The sequence below is a fragment of the Mesoplodon bidens genome, assembly GCF_964165515.1.
Source record: "Mesoplodon bidens genome assembly, chromosome: 3".
In the NCBI taxonomy this organism is placed as follows: Eukaryota; Metazoa; Chordata; class Mammalia; order Artiodactyla; family Ziphiidae; genus Mesoplodon; species Mesoplodon bidens.
The window spans coordinates 67659179-67682160 of NC_138178.1; positions in this window are offsets into that span (position 1 = coordinate 67659179).

A 22982-nucleotide genomic window follows, 5' to 3' on the forward strand; every position below is an offset into this window, starting at 1 on the left:
TGTGCTTCCATAAAAATTACAAAATGAAATTCTCCCAGGAAAGGAAACACAAATTTAGATGGCTTCATCAGCTAATTTTTCTAATGATGTGTGGAGAAAATAACACAAAGCTTAGAAAACTCTTTCACAATATAGAAAATGGGGAATAATTCCTGACTTATTTCATGAGGCCCACATAATCTACATGCCAAAAACATGCAGCTTTACAAGAAAATCTCAGGTACGTTCCTTTAATAAACATAGATGCAAAATTCTAAAGAGAATATTCACTAAACAAATTCAATAATATTTTTAAAAATAATAATAACTAAGATCAATTACTTGATCTTTGATTTTTCAGGACTAGAAGGTACGAAGGAACAGACTTTATAGACACATACCCTCCTACTTGTGAGGCAGCTTTAATTCTGTCCAAAACACTTAGCAAAGAACAACTGATGAAATGCACCAACCATAAGATGAATAAGGATTCATCAGAGTGCTACAGGGGGTCCTGATTACTGATCTACGGGCACTTTTAGCATGCTATGCCTAGTTTGTCTATCATGCTTACTATAAATAAATCTGCAATTGATGGGCTGCCTCTGCACTGAACAATAGAAATTAGTCACATAGCCAGATCAGGGCCACCTGAGTTGCAGGATATAAAAGCTGAGTGATACACAGCTGTTTTCCTGTGCTGACTTGTCCCTATTCATCACTCTGAAGCCAGAATTCATGCTACGTGGGAAAAAAAGGAGCTCAGAGGGCTGAGTGTGAAGGAGTCAGGGCTCCAGATATTGCTGCAGCATATATCATAGTTCTTGCTTTGCACCTTCATTAGTAAACTTGATGCTTGACAAGACTTCAATTTCATATAAGTTTGATCAGTAATGTGGGTCTTTGTATTAGGCACAAGGGTTAATTTAACAATAAAAAGTCAGTGTACCTCAAAATATTAGAAATAGAGGAGAAAACTATATCATCTTAATAAATGCTAAACCAAGAAATAATTCCATACCCACTTGTAATTTTTTTAAAAAATCTTATCTGAGTAGGAATAGAAGGGAATTTTCTTCTTGTGTAAAAGCTGATATATATGTGAAAAAAAAAGAAAGGAAAACAATAAAACAAAAAAAATACAGCTAACATTTTCCTTAGTGATTGTTGTAAGTTGAATTCTGTCCCTCAAAAAGATATGTTGAAATTCTATGCCCACTGCCCCGTACCTGTGAATGTGGCCTTATTTGGAAATAGGGTCTTTGCAGATGTAACAAAGTTAAGACGAGAACATTACAGTAGGGCCTAATTCAATATGACTGGTATCCTTATAAGAAAAGGGAAATTTGGACACACACACACAGGATGATCATCATGTGATGACATGGGCAGAGATTGAAGTGATGCAGCTGCGGGCCAAGGGACATCAAGGTGGCCAGCCACCACCAACACAAAGAAGATGCAGGGAGGAGGATTCTGTGCAGAACTTCAAAGGGAACGTGCCAACACCTCAATTTCAGGATTCCAGCCTCCAGGACTGTAAGAAAATAAACTGTGTTTAAAGTCACCCACTTTTTGGTATTGTGTTATGAAAATCCCGGAAAACTAATGCGGTGGTAAATTATTGAAGGCCTTCTGCCTGAGATCAGGAATGAGACAAAACAGTGTGCTCTCCCTTCCATTAACTATTGAATTGGATGTCCCTATCTAGTGAAATAGGTCAAGAAAAAGACATAGAAGAATACGGATTGGAAAGAAAAGTTTAAAACTGACTTGGCAGTTGTTATGTCTCTGTCTGTTTGAAAAAATAATCTACAGAAAAACTATTAGAGTCAATAAGGGAGCTTAGAATATTTCACTGAATATGAGACCAATATGCAGATATCAAATATATTTCTAAACATGCAACAGTTATAAAATGAAATTTTAAAAAATATTGTTTTAATAGCATAAAAACATCAGTGTTTATTATGAATGATTATTTTTTAAAAATTTATTTATTTAATTAATTTATTTTTGGCTGTGTTGGGTCTTCATTGCTGTGTGTGGTCTTTCTCTAGTTGAGGTGAGCGGGGGCTACTCTTCATTATGGTGTGTGGGCTTCTCATTGCGGTGGCTTCTCTTGTTGTGGAGCATGGGCTGTAGGTGTGTGGGTACAGTAGTTGTGGCTCGCGGGCTCCAGAATGCAGGCTCAGTAGCTGTGGCACCTGGGTTTAGTTGATCCGCAGCATGTGGGATCTTCCCAGACCAGCTCTTGAACCCATGTTCCCTGCATTGACAGGTGGATTCTTAACCACTGAGCCACCAGGGAAGCCCTATGAATGATTCTTGGAAAGTTTCCCAACATTTCTATACTGAGAATTATAAAATACAGTTGACATTTAAACAACATGGGTTTGAACTGTGCAGTCCATTGAGACACAGTTTTTTCTTCAGTACGGACTACAGTCCTACACGATCCATGGTTGGTTGAATTCTCAAATGGGGAACTGTGGATATGGAGGAATGATTGCAAAGTTATGTATCAGCTTTTGACTGTAAGGAGGGTTGGCACCCCTAGCCCTCATGTTGTTCAAGGGTCAACTGTATTATTGAGAAAAATTAGAGAAGATCTAAATAAATGGAAGAAAACACCATGTTCACAGATTAAAGAACACAGTATCATAAGACACCAGCTTGGTCTAAAAATTCCATAGAATTCTCCCATAATTATAAAATGAATCATAATTATATAAAGGTAAAAAGGGTCAAGAATACCCAAGACTTATGGTTTTCTCAGGGTATATGCCCAGTAGTGGAATTCCTGGGTCATATGGTAGTTCTATTTTTAGTTTTTTAAGGAACCTCCACACTGTTCTCCATGGTGACTGTATCATTTTACATTCCCACCAACAGTGCAAGAAGGTTCCATTTCCCCACACCCTCTCCAGCTTTTATTGTTTGTAGATTTTTTGGTGATGGCCATTCTGACTGGTGTGAGGTGATACCTCATTGTAATTTTGATTTGCATTTCTCTAATGATTAGTGATGTTGGGCATCCTTTCATGTGTTTGTTGGGAATCTGTATATCTTCTTTGGAGAAATGTCTATTTAGGTCTTCTGCCCATGATTGGATTGGGTTGTTTGCTTTTTTGATATTGAGCTGCATTCAGAAAGAGTTCTGTACCACAATGTTCATTGCAGCTCTATTTACAATAGCCAGGACATGGAAGCAACCTAAGTGTCTATCGACAGATGAATGGATAAAGAAGACGTGGCACATATATACAATGGAATATTACTCAACCTTATAAAGAAACGAAATTGAGTTATTTGTAGTGAGAGAGAGTTATTTGTAGTGAGAGACTCTAGGTTGGACCTAGAGTCTGTCATACAGAGTGAAGTAAGTCAGAAAGAGAAGAACAAATACCATATGCTAACACATATATATGGAATCTATTTAAAAAAATGTTCTGAAGAACCTAGGGGCAGGACAGGAATAAAGATGCAGATGTAGAGAATGGACCTGAGGACACGGGGAGGGGGAAGGGTAAGTTGGGACAAAGTGAGAGAGTGGCATGGACATATATATACTACCAAGTGTAAAATACATAGCTAGTGGGAAGCAGCCACATAGCACAGGGAGATCAGCTCGGTGCTCTGTGACCACCTAGAGGGGTGGGATAGGGAGGGTGGGAGGGAGACTCAAGAAGGAGGAGATATGGGGATATATGTACACATCTAGCTGATTCACTTTGTTATAAAGCAGAAACTAAAACACCATTGTAAAGCAATTATACTCCAATAAAGATGTAAAAAAAAATTATACTCCAATAAAGATGTTTAAAAAAAAGAATACCCAAGACAATTTGAAGAAATTTTTAAAAGGGTAGAAAATTTATGCTACCAAGTACATAAACCTAGTTCAATGTTAGAGTAGTTAAGAAAGTGTGATATTGGTACAACGTCAGACCCACACATATATACTGTCATCTGATGCACAAAGGTGACGTGGCAATACAGGGAGAAAAAAATTACCTTTTCATTAAATGGTACTGGGTCAATTGATTATCCTTATAAAATAATGAATCTTTATTCGTACCATACCTCATAGCATACACAAAGTTAATTCCAAATGGGTAAAAAATCTCAATGTTAAATCATAAAGCTCTTAAAAGAAAACATAGGATTGTATCTTTATGACCTTGGGATAGGCAAAGAAATCAAAAGCAGGGCACCAAAAATGCAAACTGTAGTTAGGAATATTGATAAATTGGACCACACTAAGATTAAGAACATCTGTTCCTCAAAAGATAACCTTAAGAAAGATAAAACAAAGCCACAGACTTGTAAAAACTGTTTACAATATAGATGTCTGACAAAGGACTAATACCCTGAACAAAGAATGAATTCCTACAAGTAACTAAGAAAAAGGCAGACAATCCAATAGAAAAATGGGCAAAAGTCTGACAAGTCACTTCACAAAAAAAGATATTCAAAATACCAATAAAGACACGAAAATCTGTCCAACTTCCTTAGTCATGAAGGAAATGCAAATTAAAAGCCGCAATGAGATCAATTTATCCATAAGCCAGAGTGTATGAAATTAAATCAAAGAAAGTAGATGAGTATGTAAAGCACATAGATCACTCATACATTGTGGTGGGTGTGTAATTAGAATAAGAACTTTGGGAAATTGACAGTATCTACTAAAGCTGAACATTTGCAAATTCTGTGACCCAGCAGAACTCACATGAGAAACAGAATGAATAGGAGTTATCTATCCTATATCTATATCTACATCTATATCAATATCTGTATCCATATCAAATCATGTGAGCCTATATAAGTATCATGTAACTCTATATCTATCTATTATCTATCTATCTATCTATCGAGTTTATACGTATATATAAAGAGATCTATTATAAGGAATTGGCTCACGTGATTATGGAGGCTGACAGGTTCCAAGATCTGCAGGGTCATCCAGCAAACTGGAGCCCCCAGACAGCCAATGAGATGGCTGTAGTCCAAGGGCCTAAGAACCAGCAAAGCCAGAGGTAAGTTCCAATCCGAAGGCAGGAAAAAGCCAATGTCCCAGTTTGAAGACAGTCAGGCAGGAGGAATTCTCTCTTACTCGGGGAGTGGGGGATCAGCCTTTTTATCCTACTCAGGCCTTCAACTAATTGCATGAGTGTCACTCACGTTATGGAGGACAATCTGTGTCACTCAGTTTACCAATTTAAATCTTAATCTCATCCAAAAAACACCCTCATAGAAATACCCAGAATAATATTTGAAATATATCAAGACTCTGGGCACTTGCGGCCCAGTAAAGTTGACACATAAAATCAACTATCACAATATCCAATGGAAATGTGTACACATTTCCCTCAAAAGATATGTTCAAGAATATTCATGGCAGCATTATTCATAATAGCTTCACAATGGAAACAACCCAATTTTCATCAATAGTGGATACTGTGGTATACTACTATAATCAGATACTCTATGACAATTAAAATGAACAAACTAAAACAACATCTAACAACATGGATGGGTCTCAAACATAATGTTGAGTGAAAGAAGCTAGACCCAATAGAATACATCCTGTAAGATTCCAGTCATAAGAGAACAAAAACATTCAAACCTAATCTCTAGTATTAGAAGTCAGGTTAATCATTACTTTGGTGGGGAGGGGCTAGAAACTGGAGAGGATCTTTCTGCTTGTCATTAATATTTTGTATCTTGATCTAATTTCAAAGTGTTTTAATTTTATATATTAACTGAGCTGTAATTTTTGATTTGTACCTTTTCTTTCTTATGTTTTCCTCCAAAAAAAGTTTATCTTAAAAATGGAGCTCCAATAAAGTATATTTAGAAAACAAGAGATGGAATGATTTTTAAATGATCAGATCTTAAGTGTGGTAACATCATAGAAAGGTTTCTAAAAAAGTGAAATAATCCTAGAGGACAGCCTGAGATGCAAAAAGGAATGGCATGTTTAAAATAAAAAGTAAATGAGGATGAAACATAAACAAGCATTTATGGATTATAACTATAACATTAAAATAATATCTAAACAATAATAATGATGCCTAAATTCAGGGGTAAAATGGCAAGAAAGAAACAAAATTTCCAATGATAATAACATATAATACTCACTGGGTGCAAAAACATTTAAAGTGTCCAAAGCTCCTTGTATATGTTGAAGGAAGGCACATATAATGCTTAAAGTATGGACTATATCCAGAGAAAATGCTAATTCAAAAAGATACATGCACCCCAATGTTTATTGCAGCACTCTTTACAATAGCCAGGACATGGAAGCAACCTAAGTGTCCATCAACAGATGAATGGATAAAGGATATGTATACATATGTACAATGGAATATTGCTCAGACATAAAAAGTATGAAATAATGCCATTTGCAGCAACATAGATGGACCTAGAGATTATCATACTAAGTGAAGTAAGCCAGATGGAGAAAGATAAATATCATATGATATCGCTTATATGTGGAGTCTACAAGAAAATGATGCAAGTGAATTTATATACAAAACAGAAATAGACCTACAGACATAGAAAACAAACTTATGGTTACCAAATGGGAAAGGAGAGGGATAAACTAGGAGTTTGGGATTAGCAGATATATAAAATAGATAAACAATGAGGACCTACTGTATATCACAGGGAACAATACTTAATATTTCATAATAACCTATAAGGGAAAAGAATCTGAAAAAAATAGATATATATGTATGTATAACTGAATCACTTTGCTGTACCCCTGAAACTAACACAACATTGTAAATCAACTATACTTCAATAAAAAAGAAAAGAAAAGGAAAGAAAAATAAAGTACAGGATATTAAATACTTTTAAATGTTATAGGTAGGGAAGTTATCAGCTTCAGGCCATGAAAGAGTACCTTCCACCGTAAACAACTATAAAACTGGGTGAAATATATCAGGCAACTCTTTTTAGATGTTTGACAACAGGCAGTATAGGACTGTGATCCCACAATGAAGAGGAAAAAAGGGAGCCCTGCCCTCCCCTTTGCTTTCTGCCTGAGGGAAATTTTGGGACCTTGCGTGGAGAGATGGCACCCAAGCAGAGCAAACTGGTGTTGCTGAGCTGAGGAGGCAAAGGTAGGATTTCTAGGCTGAAAAAAGTGGCTGGAATTTGTGTTGATACCCAAGAGGAGGGTGTAATGTAGAGGGTGGTGGTTTAGAAATTTATGAATTAACCATGAGCTTTTGGCCAAGAACTGGGCTGCACATGCATAAGAAAAGCAAAAGCCACACCCCTGCAACAAGGCCTAAGAGAGATTGCCTGTTATGGGGATAAAACCTGAATAGAGATGCCAAATATTGTGCTAAGTGATATTGGTGTTTTAGACCAACCAGAGTGGAGATATCTTGCTGAGCACCACTGTTATTCATTCAAGATCCCAGAAAAGCCAAGGCCTAGGATTAAAGATCACACCCTAGAGTGAGGGCTAGGCCCTGGACTAAGTTTATAACCAAAATAATACACCCAAAAAAGTGTAAAGCCAAGTTGGGCAGGACTAGAACAGTACCTATTAATAACTGCCTACCAGAACATGACTCAGTACTCTTTAAAACATTCCCTACTATGTACCATCTATGATGTTCAGCATACATTAAAAAATGACTAGACACGTGAAGAAGCAGAAAAAAATGAGGCCCATAGTTAAGGGGAAAAAAAAGACAGTCAATAGAAACAGAATCCACAATGACCCAGATGTAGGAATTAACAGACATAGACATTAAAGCAACTATTTTGAGTTTTTTAAAAACATAATAAAAATATGTTCACAAGGAATGATCAAACTGGGAACATCAGGAGTGAAATTAAAACCACAAAAACAGGGCTTCCCTGGTGGCGCAGTCGTTGAGAGTCCGCCTGCCAATGCAGGGGACACGGGTTTGTGCCCCGGTCTGGGAAGATCCCACATGCCGCGGAGCGGCTGGGCCCGTGAGCCATGGCTGCTGAGCCTGCGCATCCGGAGCCTGTGCTCCGCAACGAGAGAGGCCACAACATTGAGAGGCCCGCATACTGCAAAAAAAAAAAAAAAAAAAAAAACCACAAAAACTAACAAATATAAAATCTAGAAGTAAAAGTATATGAAAAATTTCACCAGATAGGCTTAAACACCAGATTGGAGTCTCCAGAGGAAAGGATTATGGAATTTAAGGATAGATGAATAGAAGTAATCCCACCTCAAGAACAGAGAGAACACAGATTGTAAACAAAATAAGCAGAGCCTCAGTGGTATGTAGAATGGTGGCAAGGAAACTAACATATATAAGCACATTTGTTGCCAGCAGATCTGTTCTATAAGAAGAAGTTCTAAAAGGAAGTTCTACAGGGTGCAGGATATGAGATGGAAACTTGGATATGAAAATATAATGAGCTCCACAAATAGGAAACATTAATTCTAAAAAATTACCTTTTCCTAACCTTATTTTTTTTATTGAAGTATAGTTGATTTACAATATTATATTAGTTTCAGGTGTACAGCATAGTGATTCAGTAATTTTATAGATACTAATCTTATCTTTTAAAATAATTCAACTCTGTTTAAATACAAAATTAATAACATTATGAGGTGGGGTTTATTACCCATGTAGTTGTAAACTATATGATAATAATTATACAAAGAATAGGAGAGGTTAAATAGAATTTTACTGTTAAAAGATTTTACATTTTACAGAAGGCAGTACAACAGTAACCACAGTAGACAGTCATAAGTTAATGAAGCATATTGTAATTCCTAGACAAACACTACTAAATGCAAAATAGTATAATTAATAAAGCAATAGAGAAATTAAAAGAAAAAATCAATCAATGCAGAAAATGGGTTTCATGAAATTAGATACCCATTCATACTCAAATCAAGTGAATGTATAAAAAACCTACAACTAATATCATATTTAATGGTGAGAACTAAACTCTTTTCCTGTAAGACCAGGAAGACAACAAGGATGTCCATTCTCACCACTTCTATTTATTATCACCCTGGAATACAAGAAGAAGAAATAAATGGTATACAGATTGGAAAGGATAAAATAAAGCTATCTTTATTCTCAGATAATATGATTGTTTATGTAGAACACACCAAAGAATCCATACACACAAAAAACACCCCCACAAAACTTGTTAACTAATTAAATGAGTATAGCAAGAGTGCAGGATGTAAAGTCTATATACCAAAGTAAACTGCTTTCCTATATACCCGGAATTGGAATTTAAATTTCAAAAAGCAAAACCATTTACAACAGCACCAAAAGAAATGATGTGCTTTGGTATACGTCTAACAAAATATGTTATGCAGAAAACTATAGAACATCAATGAGAGAAATCAAAGAAGGTCTAAATAAATGCAGAAATATTCCATGTTCATGAATTGGAAGAATCAATACTTTTAAGGTACCCATTCTTCCTAATTTGATCCATAGATTCAATGTAATCCCAAATAAAACCTCAGCAAACTATAGGAGAAAACTATAAAATTATAGGAAAAAAATCTACATGACCTTAGATTTGGTCTCTTTTAGATACACACCACAAGCTCAATTCATGAAAAAAACATTAATAATTTGGATCTTATTAAAATTAAACGATTTGCTCTGCAATGAACATTGTTAAGTGAATGAAAAGATAATCCACCAACAGGGAGAAAACATTTACAAATCACATGTCTGATAAGGGACATCTAGGCAAAATATACAAAGACTATTGATATTTAAAGCTTAACATTAAGCAAACAAAAAACTGAATTTAAAAATGGGCAAAAGATCTAAACGGACACCTCACCAAACAAGATATAGAGATGGCAAATAGGCATATAAAGAGAGGCTTAACATCATTTGTCATTAAAAAAAGACAAATTAAAACAACAATGAAGCACCACTCTTAGAATGGCATATTTACAAAAAATGGTTAATACCAATTGCTGGTAAGGATATAATGCAACAGGGACTCTTCTAATTTCTGTATGAGAATGCAAAATGGTACAGCCACTTGAGAAGATAATTTGGCAAATTCTTTTTTTTTTTTTTTGCCAATTGGATCTGGTTGAATTTATTTATTTATTTATTTATTTATTTAAATTAATTTGTTTGGGGTCAGCACACATCTTATTATTTATTTATTTATTTATTTTACAACTTTATTGGAGTATAATTGCTTCACAATGGTGTATTAGTTTCTGCTTTATAACAAAGTGAATCAGTTATACATATACATCTGTTCCCATATCCCTTCCCTCTTGAGTCTCCCTCCCTCCCACCCTCCCTATCCCACCCCTCCAGTCAGTCACAAAGCACCGAGCTGATCTCCCTGTGCTATGTGGCTACATCCCACTAGCTATCTACCTTACGTTTGGTAGTGTATATATGTCCATGCCTCTCTCTCTCGCTTTGTCACAGCTTATCCTTCCCCCTCCCCATATCCTCAAGTCCATTCTCAAGTAGGTCTGTGTCTTTATTCCTGTTTTACCCCTAGGTTCTTCATGACATTTTTTTTCTTAAATTCCATATATATGTGTTAGCATATGGTATTTGTCTTTCTCTTTCTGACTTACTTCACTCTGTATGACAGACTCTAGGTCTATCCACCTCATTACAAATAGCTCAATTTCGTCTCTTTGTATGGCTGAGTAATATTCCATTGTATATGTGTGCCACATCTTCTTTATCCATTCATCCGATGATGGACACTTAGGTTGTTTCCATCTCTGGGCTATTGTAAATAGAGCTGCAATGAACATTTTGGTACATGACACATTTTGAATTATGGTTTTCTCAGGGTATATGCCTAGTAGTGAGATTGCTGGGTCATATGGTATTTCTATGTGTAGTTTTTTAAGGAACCTCCATACTGTTCTCCATAGTGGCTGTATCAATTTACATTCCCACCAGCAGTGCAAGACTGTTCCCTTTTCTCCACACCCTCTCCAGCATTTATTGTTTCTAGAGTTTTTGATGATGGCCATTCTGACTGGTGTGAGATGATATCTCATTATAGTTTTGATTTGCATTTCTCTAATGATTAATGATGTTGAGCATTCTTTCATGTGTTTGTTGGTAGTCTGTATATCTTCTTTGGAGAAATGTCTATTTAGGTCTTCTGCCCATTTTTGGATTGGGTTTTTGTTTATTTGCTATTCAGCAGCATGAGCTGCTTATAAATTTTGGAGATTAATCCCTTGTCAGTTGCTTTATTTGCAAATATTTTCTCCCATTCTGAGGGTTGTCTTTTGGTCTTGTTTATGGTTTCCTTTGCTGTGCAAAAGTTTGAAGTTTCATGAGGTTCCATTTGTTTATTTTTATTTTTATTTCCATTTCTATAGGAGGTGGGTCAAAAAGGATCTTGCTGTGATTTATGTCATAGAGTGTTCTGCCTATGTTTTCCTCTAAGAGTTTGATAGTGTCTGGCCTTACATTTAGGTCTTTAATCCATTTTGAGCTTATTTTTGTGTATGGTGTTAGGGAGTGATCAAATCTCATACTTTTACATGTCCCTGTCCAGTTTTCCCAGCACCACTTATTGAAGAGACTGTCCTTTCTCCACTGTACATTCCTGCGTCCTTTATCAAAGATAAGGTGACCATATGTGTGTGGGTTTATCTCTGTGCTTTCTATCCTGTTCCATTGATCTATCTTTCTGTTTTTGTGCCAGTACCATACTGTCTTGATTACTGTAGCTTTGTAGTATAGTCTGAAGTCAGGCAGCCTGATTCCTCCAGCTCCATTTTTCATTCTCAAGATTGCTTTGGCTATTCGGGGTCTTTTGTGTTTCCATACAAATTGTGAAATTTTTTGTCCTAGTTCTGTGAAAAATGCCAGTGGTAGTTTGATAGGGATTGCATTGAATCTGTAGATTGCTTTGGGTAGTAGAGTCATTTTCACAATGTTGATTCTTCCAATCCAAGAACATGGTACATCTCTCCATCTATTTGTATCATCTGTAATTTCTTTCATCAGTGTCTTATAATTTTCTGCATACAGGTCTTTTGTCTCCTTAGGTAGGTTTATTCCTAGATATTTTATTCTTTTTGTTGCAATGGTAAATGGGAGTGTTTCCTTGATTTCACTTTCAGATTTTTCATCAGTAGTATATAGGAATGCCAGAGATTTCTGTGCATTAATTTTGTATCCTGCAACTTTACCAAATTCATTGATTAGCTCTAGTAGTTTTCTGGTAGCATCTTTAGGATTCTCTATGTATAGTATCATGTCATCTGCAAACAGTGACAGCTTTACTTCTTCTTTTCCGATTTGGATTCCTTTTATTTCCTTTTCTTCTCTGATTGCTGTGGCTAAAACTTCCAAAACTATGTTGAATAAGAGTGGTGAGAGTGGGCAACTTTGTCTTGTTCCTGATCTTAGTGGAAATGGTTTCAGTTTTTCACCATTGAGGACGATGCTGGCTGTGCGTTTGTCATATATGGCTTTTATTATGTTGAGGAAAGTTCCCTCTATGCCTACTTTCTGCAGGGTTTTTATCATAAATGGGTGTTGAATTTTGTCGAAAGCTTTCTCTGCATCTATTGAGATGATCATATGGTTTTTCTCCTTCAATTTGTTAATATGGTGTATCACATTGATTGATTTGCATATATTGAAGAATCCTTGCATTCCTGGAATAAACCCCTCTTGATCATGGTGTATGATCCTTTTAATGTGCTGTTGGATTCTGTTTGCTAGTATTTTGTTGAGGATTTTTGAATCTATGTTTATCAGTGACATTGGCCTGTAGTTTTCTTTCTTTATGACATCCTTGTCTGGTTTTGGTATCAAGGTGATGGTGGCCTCGTAGAATGAGTTTGGGAGTGTTCCTTCCTCTGATATTATTTGGAAGAGTTTGAGAAGGATAGGTGTTATCTCTTCTCTAAATGTTTGATAGAATTCGCCTGTGAAGCCATCTGGTCCTGGGCTTTGTTTGTTGGAAGATTTTAAATCACAGTGTCAATTTCAGTGCTTGTGATTGGTCTGTTCATATTTTCTATTTTTTCCTGAGTCAGTCTTGGCAGGTTGTGCATTTCTAAGAATTTGTTCATTTCCTTCAGGTTGTCCATTTTATTGGCATAAAGTTGGTTGTAGTAATCTCTCATGATCTTTTGTATTTCTGCAGTGTCAGTTGTTACTTCTCCTTTTTCATTTCTAATTCTATTGAGTCTTCTCCCTTTTTTTCTTGATGAGTCTGGCTAATAGTTTATTAATTTTGTTTATCTTCTCAGAGAGACACCTTTTAGTTTTAGTGATCTTTGCTATCATTTCCTTCATTTCTTTTTCATTTATTTCTGATCTGATCTTTATGATTTCTTTCCTTCTGCTAACTTTGGGGGTTTTTTGTTCTTCTTTCTCTAATTGCTTTAGGTGCAAGGTTTACTCGAGGTGTTTCCTGTTTCTTAAGGTGGGATTGTATTGCTATAACCTTCCCTCTTAGAACTGCTTTTGCTGCATCCCATAGGTTTTGGGTCATCGTGTCTCCATTGTCATTTGTTTCTAGGTATTTTTTAATTTCCTCTTTGATTTCTTCAGTGATCACTTCGTTATTAAGTAGTGTATTGTTTAGCCTCCATGTGTTTGTATTGTTTACAGCTCTTTTCCTGTAATTGATATCTAGTCTCATAGCATTGTGGTCGGAAAAGATACTTGATACAATTTCAATTTTCTTAAATTTACCAAGGCTTGATTTGTGACCCAAGATATGATCTATCCTGGAGAATGTTCCATGAGCACTTGAGAAAAATGTGTATTCTGTTGTTTTTGGATGGGATGTCCTATAAATATCAATTAAGTCCATCTTATTTAATGTATCATTTAAAGCTTGTGTTTCCTTATTTATTTTCATTTTGGATGATCTGTCCATTGGTGAAAGTGGGGTGTTAAAGTCCCCTACTATGAATGTGTTACTGTCGATTTCCCCTTTTATGGCTGTTAGTATTTGCCTTATGTATTGAGGTGCTCCTATATTGGGTGCATAAATATTTACAATTTTTATATCTTCTTCTTGGATCGATCCCTTGATCATTATGTAGTGTCCTTCTTTGTCTCTTCTACTAGTCTTTATTTTAAAGTCTATTTTATCTGATATGAGAATTGCTACTCCAGCTTTCTTTTGATTTCCATTTGCATGGAGTATCTTTTTCCATCCCTTACTTTCAGTCTGTATGTGTCTCTAGGTCTGAAGTGGGTCTCTTTTAGACAGCATTTATATGGGTCTTGTTTTTGTAACCATTAAGCAAATCTGTGTCTTTTGGTGGGAGCATTTAGTCCATTTACATTTAAGGTAATTATCAATATGTATGTTTCTACTCCCATTTTCTTAACTGTTTTGGGTTCGTTATTGTAGGTATTTTCCTTGTGTTGTGTTTCTTGCCTAGGAAAGTTCCTTCAGCATTTGTTGTAAAGCTGGTTTGGTGGTGCTGAAGTCTCTCAGCTTTTGCTTGTCTGTAAACCTTTTAATTTATCCATCAAATCTGAATGAGATCCTTGCTGGGTAGAGTCATTTTGGTTGCAGATTTTTCTCCTTCATCGCTTTAAATATGTCCTGCCAGTCCCTTCTGGCTTGCAGAGTTTCTGAAAGATCATCTGTTAACCTTATGGGGATTCCCTTGTGTGTTATTTGTTGTTTTTCCCTTGCTGCTTTTAATATGTTTTCTTTGTGTTCAATTTTTGACAGTTTGATTAATATGTGTCTTGGCATATTTCTCCTTGGATTTATCCTGTATGGGACTCTCTGTGCGTCCTGGACTTGATTAACTATTTCCTTTCCCATATTAGGGAAATTTTCAACTGTAATCTCTTCAAATATTTTCTCAGTCCCTTTCTTCTTCTCTTGTTCTTCTGGAACCCCTATAATTCGAATGTTGGTGCGTTTAATGTTGTCCCAGAGGTCTCTGAGACTGTCCTCAGTTCTTTTCATTCTTTTTTCTTTATTCTGCTCTGCAGCAGTTTTTTTCCACTGTTTTCTCTTTCAGGTCACTTATCCATTCTTCTGCCTCAGTTATTCTGCTATTGATCCCTTCTAGAGTATTTTTAATTTCATTTATTGTGTTGCTCATCGTTGCTTGATTCATCTTTAGTTCTTCTAGGTCCTTGTTAAATGTTTCTTGCATTTTGTCTAATCTATTTCCAAGATTTTGGATCATCTTTACTATCATTATTCTGAGTTCTTTTTCAGGTAGACTGCCTATTTCCTCTTCATTTGTTAGGTCTGGTGGTTTTTTATCTTGCTCCTTCACGTGCTGTGTGTTTTTCTTTCTTCTAATTTTGCTTATCTTACTGTGTTTGGTGTCTCCTTTTCACAGGCTGCAGGTTCGTAATTCCCATTGTTTTTGGTGTCTGTTCCCAGTGGCTAAGGTTGTTTCAGTGGGTTGTGTAGGCTTCCTGGTGGAGGGGACTCGTGCCTGTGTTCTGGTGGATGAGGCTCGATCTTGTCTTTCTGGTGGACAGTTCCACGTCTAGTGGTGTGTTTTGGGGTGTCTGTGGTCTTATTATGATGTTAGGCAGCCTCTCTGCTAATGGGTGGGGTTGTGTTCCTGTCTTGCTAGTTGTTTGGCATAGCGTGTCCAGCACTGTAGCTCGCTGGATGTTGAGTGAAGCTCGGTGCTGGTGTTGAGATGGAGATCTCTGGGAGATTTTCGCCATTTGATATTATGTGGAGCTGGGAGGTCTCTTGTGGACCAGTGTCCTGAAGTTGGCTCTCCCACCTCAGAGGCACAGCACTGACTCCTGGCTGCAGCACCAAGAGCCTTTCATCCACACGGCTCCTCAATTTGGGATGATTCGTTGTCTATTCATGTATTCCACAGATGCAGGGTACATCAAGTTGATTGTGGAGCTTTAATCCGCTGCTCCTGGGTCTGCTGGGAGAGATTTCCCTTTCTCTTATTTATTCTCACAGCTCCCGGGTCTCAGCTTTGCATTTGGCCCCGCCTCTGCGTGTACGTCGCCGAAGGGCGTCTGTTCTTCGCCCAGACAGGATGGGGTTAAAGGAGCAGCTGCTTCAGGGACTCTGGCTCACTCAGGCCGGGGGGAGGGAGGGGTAGGGAATGCGGGGCAAGACTGCGGCAGCAGAGGCCGGTGTGACATTGCAACAGCCTGAGGCATGCTGTGCGTTCTCCCGGGGAAGCTGTCCCTGGATCCCGGGACCCCGGCAGCGGCGGGCTGCACAGGCTCCCTGGAAAGCGGGCGTGGACAGTGACCTGCGCTCGCACACAGGCCTCTTGGCGGCGGCAGCAGCAGCCCCAGCGTCCCATGCCCGTCTCTGGGGTCCGCGCTGTTAGCTCCGGCTCGCGCCTGTCTCTGGAGCTCTTTTAAGCAGCGCTCTTAATCCCCTCTCCTTTTGGGGGGTCTGAGGTCTTCTGCCAGCGTTCAGTAGGTGTTCTGTGGGAGTTGTTCCACGTGTAGACAACGTTCTGGTGTATCTGTGCGGAGGAAGGTTATCTCCGCGTCTTACTATTCCGCCATCTTCCCCTGAGCTCCTCCTGGCAAATTCTTAAAAAACTAAATGTTATGGGTTGAATTCCTCCAGCCCCCACCTCATGCTGAAGTCCTAAACTCCAGTGCCTCAGAATATGACATTATTTGGAAATAGGGTCATTGCAGATATATAGTTATACTGGAGTTGTATACTGGAGCTATAATACTCCAGTATTAAATATACTGGAGTATGATGGGCCCCTAATCCAATATGATTAGTGTTCTTGAGAAAAGGAAATTCAGAGACATGTACACAGAGACAGGCCACCATGCAGGGAGGAAGGCAGAGATCAGGGTCATGCTCCTACATGCCAGGGAATGCCAAAGGTTGCCAGCAAACCACCAGAATATAGGAGAGAAATAGAATAGATTCTCCCTCACAGCTCTCAGAAGGAACCAACTCTTGCCAACACTGATAATCAGGCTGTTAGTCTCCAGAACTGTGAGACAGTAAATGTTTATTGTTTAAGCAATTCTGTTTGTGGTTCTTTGTTATGTCAGCCCTAGGAAACTAACACACTAAACATAGTCTGATCCTATGATAGTCAATCACATTTTAGGTATTTATCCAATGATTTGAAACTTTATGTACACTCACACACACACACAAATCTGCACTTGAATGTTAATTACAGCTTTATTAATAATTACCCCAAGGGACTTCCCTGGCAGTCCTGTGCTAAAGAATCTGCCTTCCAATGCAGGGAATGCGGCTTCAATCCCTGGTCGGGGAACTAAGATCCCACATGCCGGGGCAACTAAGCCTGCGCACACAGCTACCGAGCTCGGACGCCTCAACAAGAAGAGCCCATGTGCTGCAAACTACAGAGCCCATGCGCCCTGGACCCCATGCACCATAACTACAGAGCCCACACACCCTGGAGCCCATGCACCACAACTAGAGAAAGAAAACCCGCATACCACAATTAGAGAGAAGGCTGCGTGCCCCAACGAAGAGACCATGCCCCGCAACTAAGAACCAGCACAGCCGAAACAAACAAACAAAAAACCCCAAAAACCCAAAAAAGTTTAAAAAAAATTACCCCAAACTGGAAGTAATCAAAATGCCCTTCAATAGATGAATGGGTAAATAAACTATGTTACATTTTTGGAATGGAATAGTATTCAGCAATGAAAAGAAATAAGTTATCAAGCCATGCAAAAACATGGAAGAATCTTAAAAGTATATTGCTACATGAAAGAAACCAGTCTTAAAAGGCTACATACTACATGATTCCATTTATATGACATTGTGGAAAAGACAAAACTATAATGATGATAAATGTATCCGTGGTTTCCAGGGATTTGGGAAGAGAGAGATAAATAGGTGAAGCACAGGGGAGTTTATAGGACAGAGAAACTAACCTGTATAATATTTTAATGGTAGAGGTATTGAGGCAGGAGATAGATGGGCTCCAGGCTAGACAGTTACAACTGGCCTCTTGTTCACATTTCCTGGGGTGAGAAGAAGATGGGCTCCAGGCCGGACATTCATTATCAGCCCCCTGTTTACATTTCCTGAGGCAAGAGACAAACAGGGTCCAGACTACATATTTATGACCGGATTCCTGTCTATATTTCGAGATCTGCACTTCGATTAAGAAACAACAACAGGAATAGGGTAGATAACTGGACATTTGACACTTTTATGGCCGGGACAGAGAGGAGCTAAATGCTGTTAAAAGATCAAGAGGTCATACATTTCCCAACCTTGGGGCAAGAGAGACACTACACATGCACAAAAGGCTTCACGGGGTCAAAAAGTCAGGGGATGCTAGACCATAATAAGTCTTGCCATCGTCCCTCCCAGAGTCCTTTGCGATGAAATCCATCTTGACTGAGGGTTGTGTGAGCACCCAGGGGAGAGTCCAGAGACAAATTAGCCATAGGGTCAAAATAATACGGTTGGGGTCTTCCCTGGTGGCGCAGTGGTTGAGAGTCCGCCTGCTGATGCAGGGGACACGGGTTCATGCCCCGGTCCGGGGGGATCCCACATGCCGCGGAGCGGCTGGGCCCGTGAGCCATGGTCGCTGGGCCTGCGCGTCCGGAGCCTGTGCTCTGCAATGGGAGAGGCCACAGTGGTGAGAGGCCCGCGTACCAAAAAAAAAAAAAGTACGGTTGGCCCAGAAGAAGACAAAGACCCGGAAGGCTTCCCCCTTATAAGGGATTTAAACTTCCCAAAGGCACGGCTCTCTCTCTGAGTTTGCCCATGCGTCTTTCCACATGTACTTTGTTTTTCCAGTAAATGTTTACTTTTCTCTTTACCTTCTGCCTCCTCACCTGAATTCATTCTTGACAAGGCAGGCAAGAACTGGGGGTTTAGGCCCTAGCAGCTGGCCTCTGTGGTCTAGCAGTTAGGACTCCCGGTCCAGGAAATAAGATCTTGCTTCCAGCTACTGCTTGCTGCTGCTTGCTGCAAGCTGCCGCTTACTGCTGCATGCTTCCAAAATCAATATGACATTATGCTTTTTAAAAATCCACAGAACTTTATAGCAAAAAGAATGAGCTTCACTTGATGCAAAATTTTAAAAAATCACTTTGGGATTCAGGGGAATCCCATGATGGAATGTTGACTGTGACAAAAATATCTAACAGTATCTAACAGTGTCAGAAATATCTAAAATAACCTCAGTGAAGGGGATGAGGGAAAATGTACTGACCTAAGTAACTTTGGAAATGAATGGAGACTTAAAGGCAAAAAAGACTACATAAGCACTGTACTCCATTCGGCAAAGCACATGTACATCCCCTAAGGGTACAGGTTAAAAACAGGGAGATCAGCTCGTTGCTTTGTGAGGGTTGGGATAGGGAGGGTGGGAGGGAGGGAGATGCAAGAGGGAAGAGATATGGGAACATATGTATATATATAACTGATTCACTTTGTTATAAAGCAGGAATTAACACACCATTGTAAAGCAATTATACTCCAATAAAGATGTTAAAAAAAAAGAATTCTGAAACCTTTATAGATGCATACTGAAGTTCAACCAGTAAGTAAATAGATGTAATGGTATGAGACAGGTTTCTCACTGTAGGAGATGGGGGTTACCCACAAGCAAGGGGGAGGGGGCTAAGATGATCCATGTTGCATTATAGTTGGAGAATTCAGTGTGGACTTATGTGGAGTTTAATATGGATATAGATGGGTTTGTGCATATATACATGGGTTAGATAAACATATATCTCCTTCCTCTAAAAACTCCAGAGGTCCTAGAAGCAATCTCCCCCAGTAGCAACAAGCACACCCAGGATTCAGATGTTCACTTCTAATACCATTTTCAAACCAAAGGAACTAGGGATCCTTGGAGAAATGGCTGATTCTAGGACTGGGGCCAGAAATATTACAAGTCTGGAGAATCTCGTAGCGCTAGAAAGAATGCAGGTGCTCAAAGACAACCCACAAGGGAGGGTATCAAAGCAACACAGGAGCCAACTGAAAGAGCTCCCAATGACCAAAGCTGGAAGAATATGGGCAATAAAATAAAGTCAGGGGATTAGAACCCAAAGTAGAAAGTAAATGTCCATGAATCTTCACTGATATAAATTATTGAATTCATAAATGTGGGAAGAGAGATGAATCTCCCAAGAAGAATAATTTGAGATAATTTATGTAAATACTTTAAGGAGTATTTAAAATGTATGTAAATATTTTAGTAGATAGAGTATAACTCCCCACTCCTTAAATGTGAGCTGCACATTTTGCCTTCCTTCCAAAGACCACAGGACAGAGAGGGAGGTAAAAAAGAGGAGCTTCAGGGTACTTCCCTGGTGGTCCAGTGGTTAAGACTCCACACTTCCACTGCAGGGGGCATGGGTTTGATCCCTGGTCAGAGAACTAAGATGCTGAATGCTGTGTGGCATGGCCCCAAATTAATATAAAATAAAATTAAAGAATACCTATACTATCCCTGACATATATCAGTTCACAATAAAAAAAAAAGAGGAACTTCACAAAGGAGAAATCTGAGAAACATTACCTCAACACAATTGATCAAGGTCAACATCAGCAGTGATAAGTCATGTTAACAGTATGTACCCTTGATATGATGTGATGAGAATGGCACTTTACCTTTGTGGTCTTCTTCCCCAAAACGCACAACCTCAGTCTAATCCTGAGTAAACATCTGATAAACACACACTGAAGGACTTTCTACAAAATACCTGACAGGTACTCCTCAAAACTATCAAAATTATCAATAAACCGGCATAGCTGAGAATCTATCACAGCCAAGAGAAGCCCAAGGAGACATGATATCTAATGTGATGTGGTGTCCTGGATGGGATCCTGGAACAGAAAGATAGTGGGCAAAAAACTAAGAAAATCTGAATAAAGTGTGGTCTTTAGTTAATAATAATGTATTCATATTCTTTCTTTAGTTGGAAAAATATAACATACTGATGCTAGATGTTAACAATAGTGGATCCTGGGTATTGAGTATATAAGAACTCTCTGAACATCTCCACAGCTTTTTTTGTAAAGCTAAAATTATTCTAAAAATAAAAATGTATTCAGAACAAAAACATGACACTTGCTGTAGGCTTTTATAAGGCACACTTGATAAGGTTAAGATAGTTTTCTTCAAACCTAGGTTTGTTGTTTATCTTTTAGTCCTGAATGAGCATTGGATTTTACACAACACACTGAATTTTATTATGTCAGTATATTTTGTTGACATGATATTTTTTATTTGCCTGTTAATGTGGTGATGAGTATTTTGCCTTCGTGGGATAAATTCTCTGTAGCATGCCATGCTGTGTAATAATAGCATTTTACCCACATTAGAACTTCTTTCAAAATTGGAGTCAATCCTCTCAAACCCTGCCACTGCTTTATCAACTAAGTTTATTCAACATTCTAAACCCTTTGTTGTCATTTCAACAATCTTCACAGCATCTTCACCAGGAGTAGATTGCATCTCAAGAAACCACTTACTTTGCTCATTCATAAGAAGCAACTCCTCATCCATTAAAATTTTACCATGATATTGCAGCAATTCAGTCACATCTTCAGGCTCAAGTTCTAAGTCTAGTTCTCTTTCTAAGTAATCTGCAGTTACTTCCTCCACTGAAGACTTGAACCCCTCAAAGTCATTCATCAGAGATGGAATCAACTTCTGTCAAATTTTTGTTAATGTTGATATTTTGACCTCTTCCCATGAATCACAAGTGTTCTTAATAGCATCTAGAATGGTGAATCCTTTCTAGAAGGTTTCAATTTACTCTGTCCAGATCCATCAGAGGAATCATTATCTATGGTAGCTGCAGCCTTGCAAAATGTATTTCTTCAATAATGACATTAAAGTTGAAAGTACTCTTTGATTCATGGGCCACAGAATGAATGTTGTGTTAGCAGGCATGAAAACAACATTAATCTCACTGTCCACCTCCATCAGAGCTCTTGGGTGACTAGGTGCATTGTCAATGAGCAGTAACATTTTGAAAGGGACTTTTTTTTTTTTTTTCTGAGCAGTATGTCTCAACAGTGGGCTTAAAATATTCAGTAAACCATGTTGTTTCAGATGCACAGCAAAGGGACTCGGCTATACATATGCATGTACCCATTCTCCCCCAAACTCCCCTCCCATCCAGGCTGCCACATAACATTGAGCAGAGTCCCCTGTGCTATATAGTAGGTCCACTGGTTATCCATTTTGTAAACAGATGTGCTGTCATCTAGGCTTTGTTGTTTCATTGAGAGCATAGGAAGAGCAGATTTAGCATAATTCTTAGGGCCCCAGGATTTTCAGAATGGCAAATGGCATTGGCTTCAACTTCAAGTCACCAGCTGCATTAGCCCCTAACAAGACAGTCAGCCTGTCCTTTGAAGCTTGGAAGCCAGGCATTGAGTTCTCCTCTCTAGCTATGGAAGTCCTGGATGGCATCTTCTTCCAACAGAATGCTGTTTCATCTACACTGAAAATCTTTTGTATAGTGTAGCCACCTTCATTGATTATCTTAGCTAGATCTTCTGGATAACTTGCTGCAGCTTCTACATCAGCACTTGCTGCTTCACCTTGCACCTCTGTTATGGAGATGGCTTCTTTCCTTAAACCTCATGAACCAACTTCTGCTAGCTTCAGACATTTCTTTTGCAGCTTTCTCATCTCTCTCAGCCTTCACAAAATTGAAGAGAGTTAGGGTCTTCCTCTGGATTAGACTTTGGCTTAAAGGAATGTTGTGGCTGGTTTTATATTCTATCCAGACCACGAAAATTTTCTCCATATCAATAAGAAGGCTGTTTCATGTTCTTATCATCCATGTGTTGACTGGAGTAGCACTTTCAATTTCCTTCAAGAACTTTTCTTTTGAATTCACAACTTGGTTAACTGTTTGGTGCAAGAGTTCTGGCTATTGGTCTGTCTTGGTTTTCAACATGTCTTCCTCACTATGCTTAATCATTTTTAGCGTTTGATTAAAATGAGATACGTACAATTCTTCCTTTCACTTGAGCACTTAGAGGCCACTGGAGGGTATTAATTGGTCTAATTTCAATACTGTTGTGTC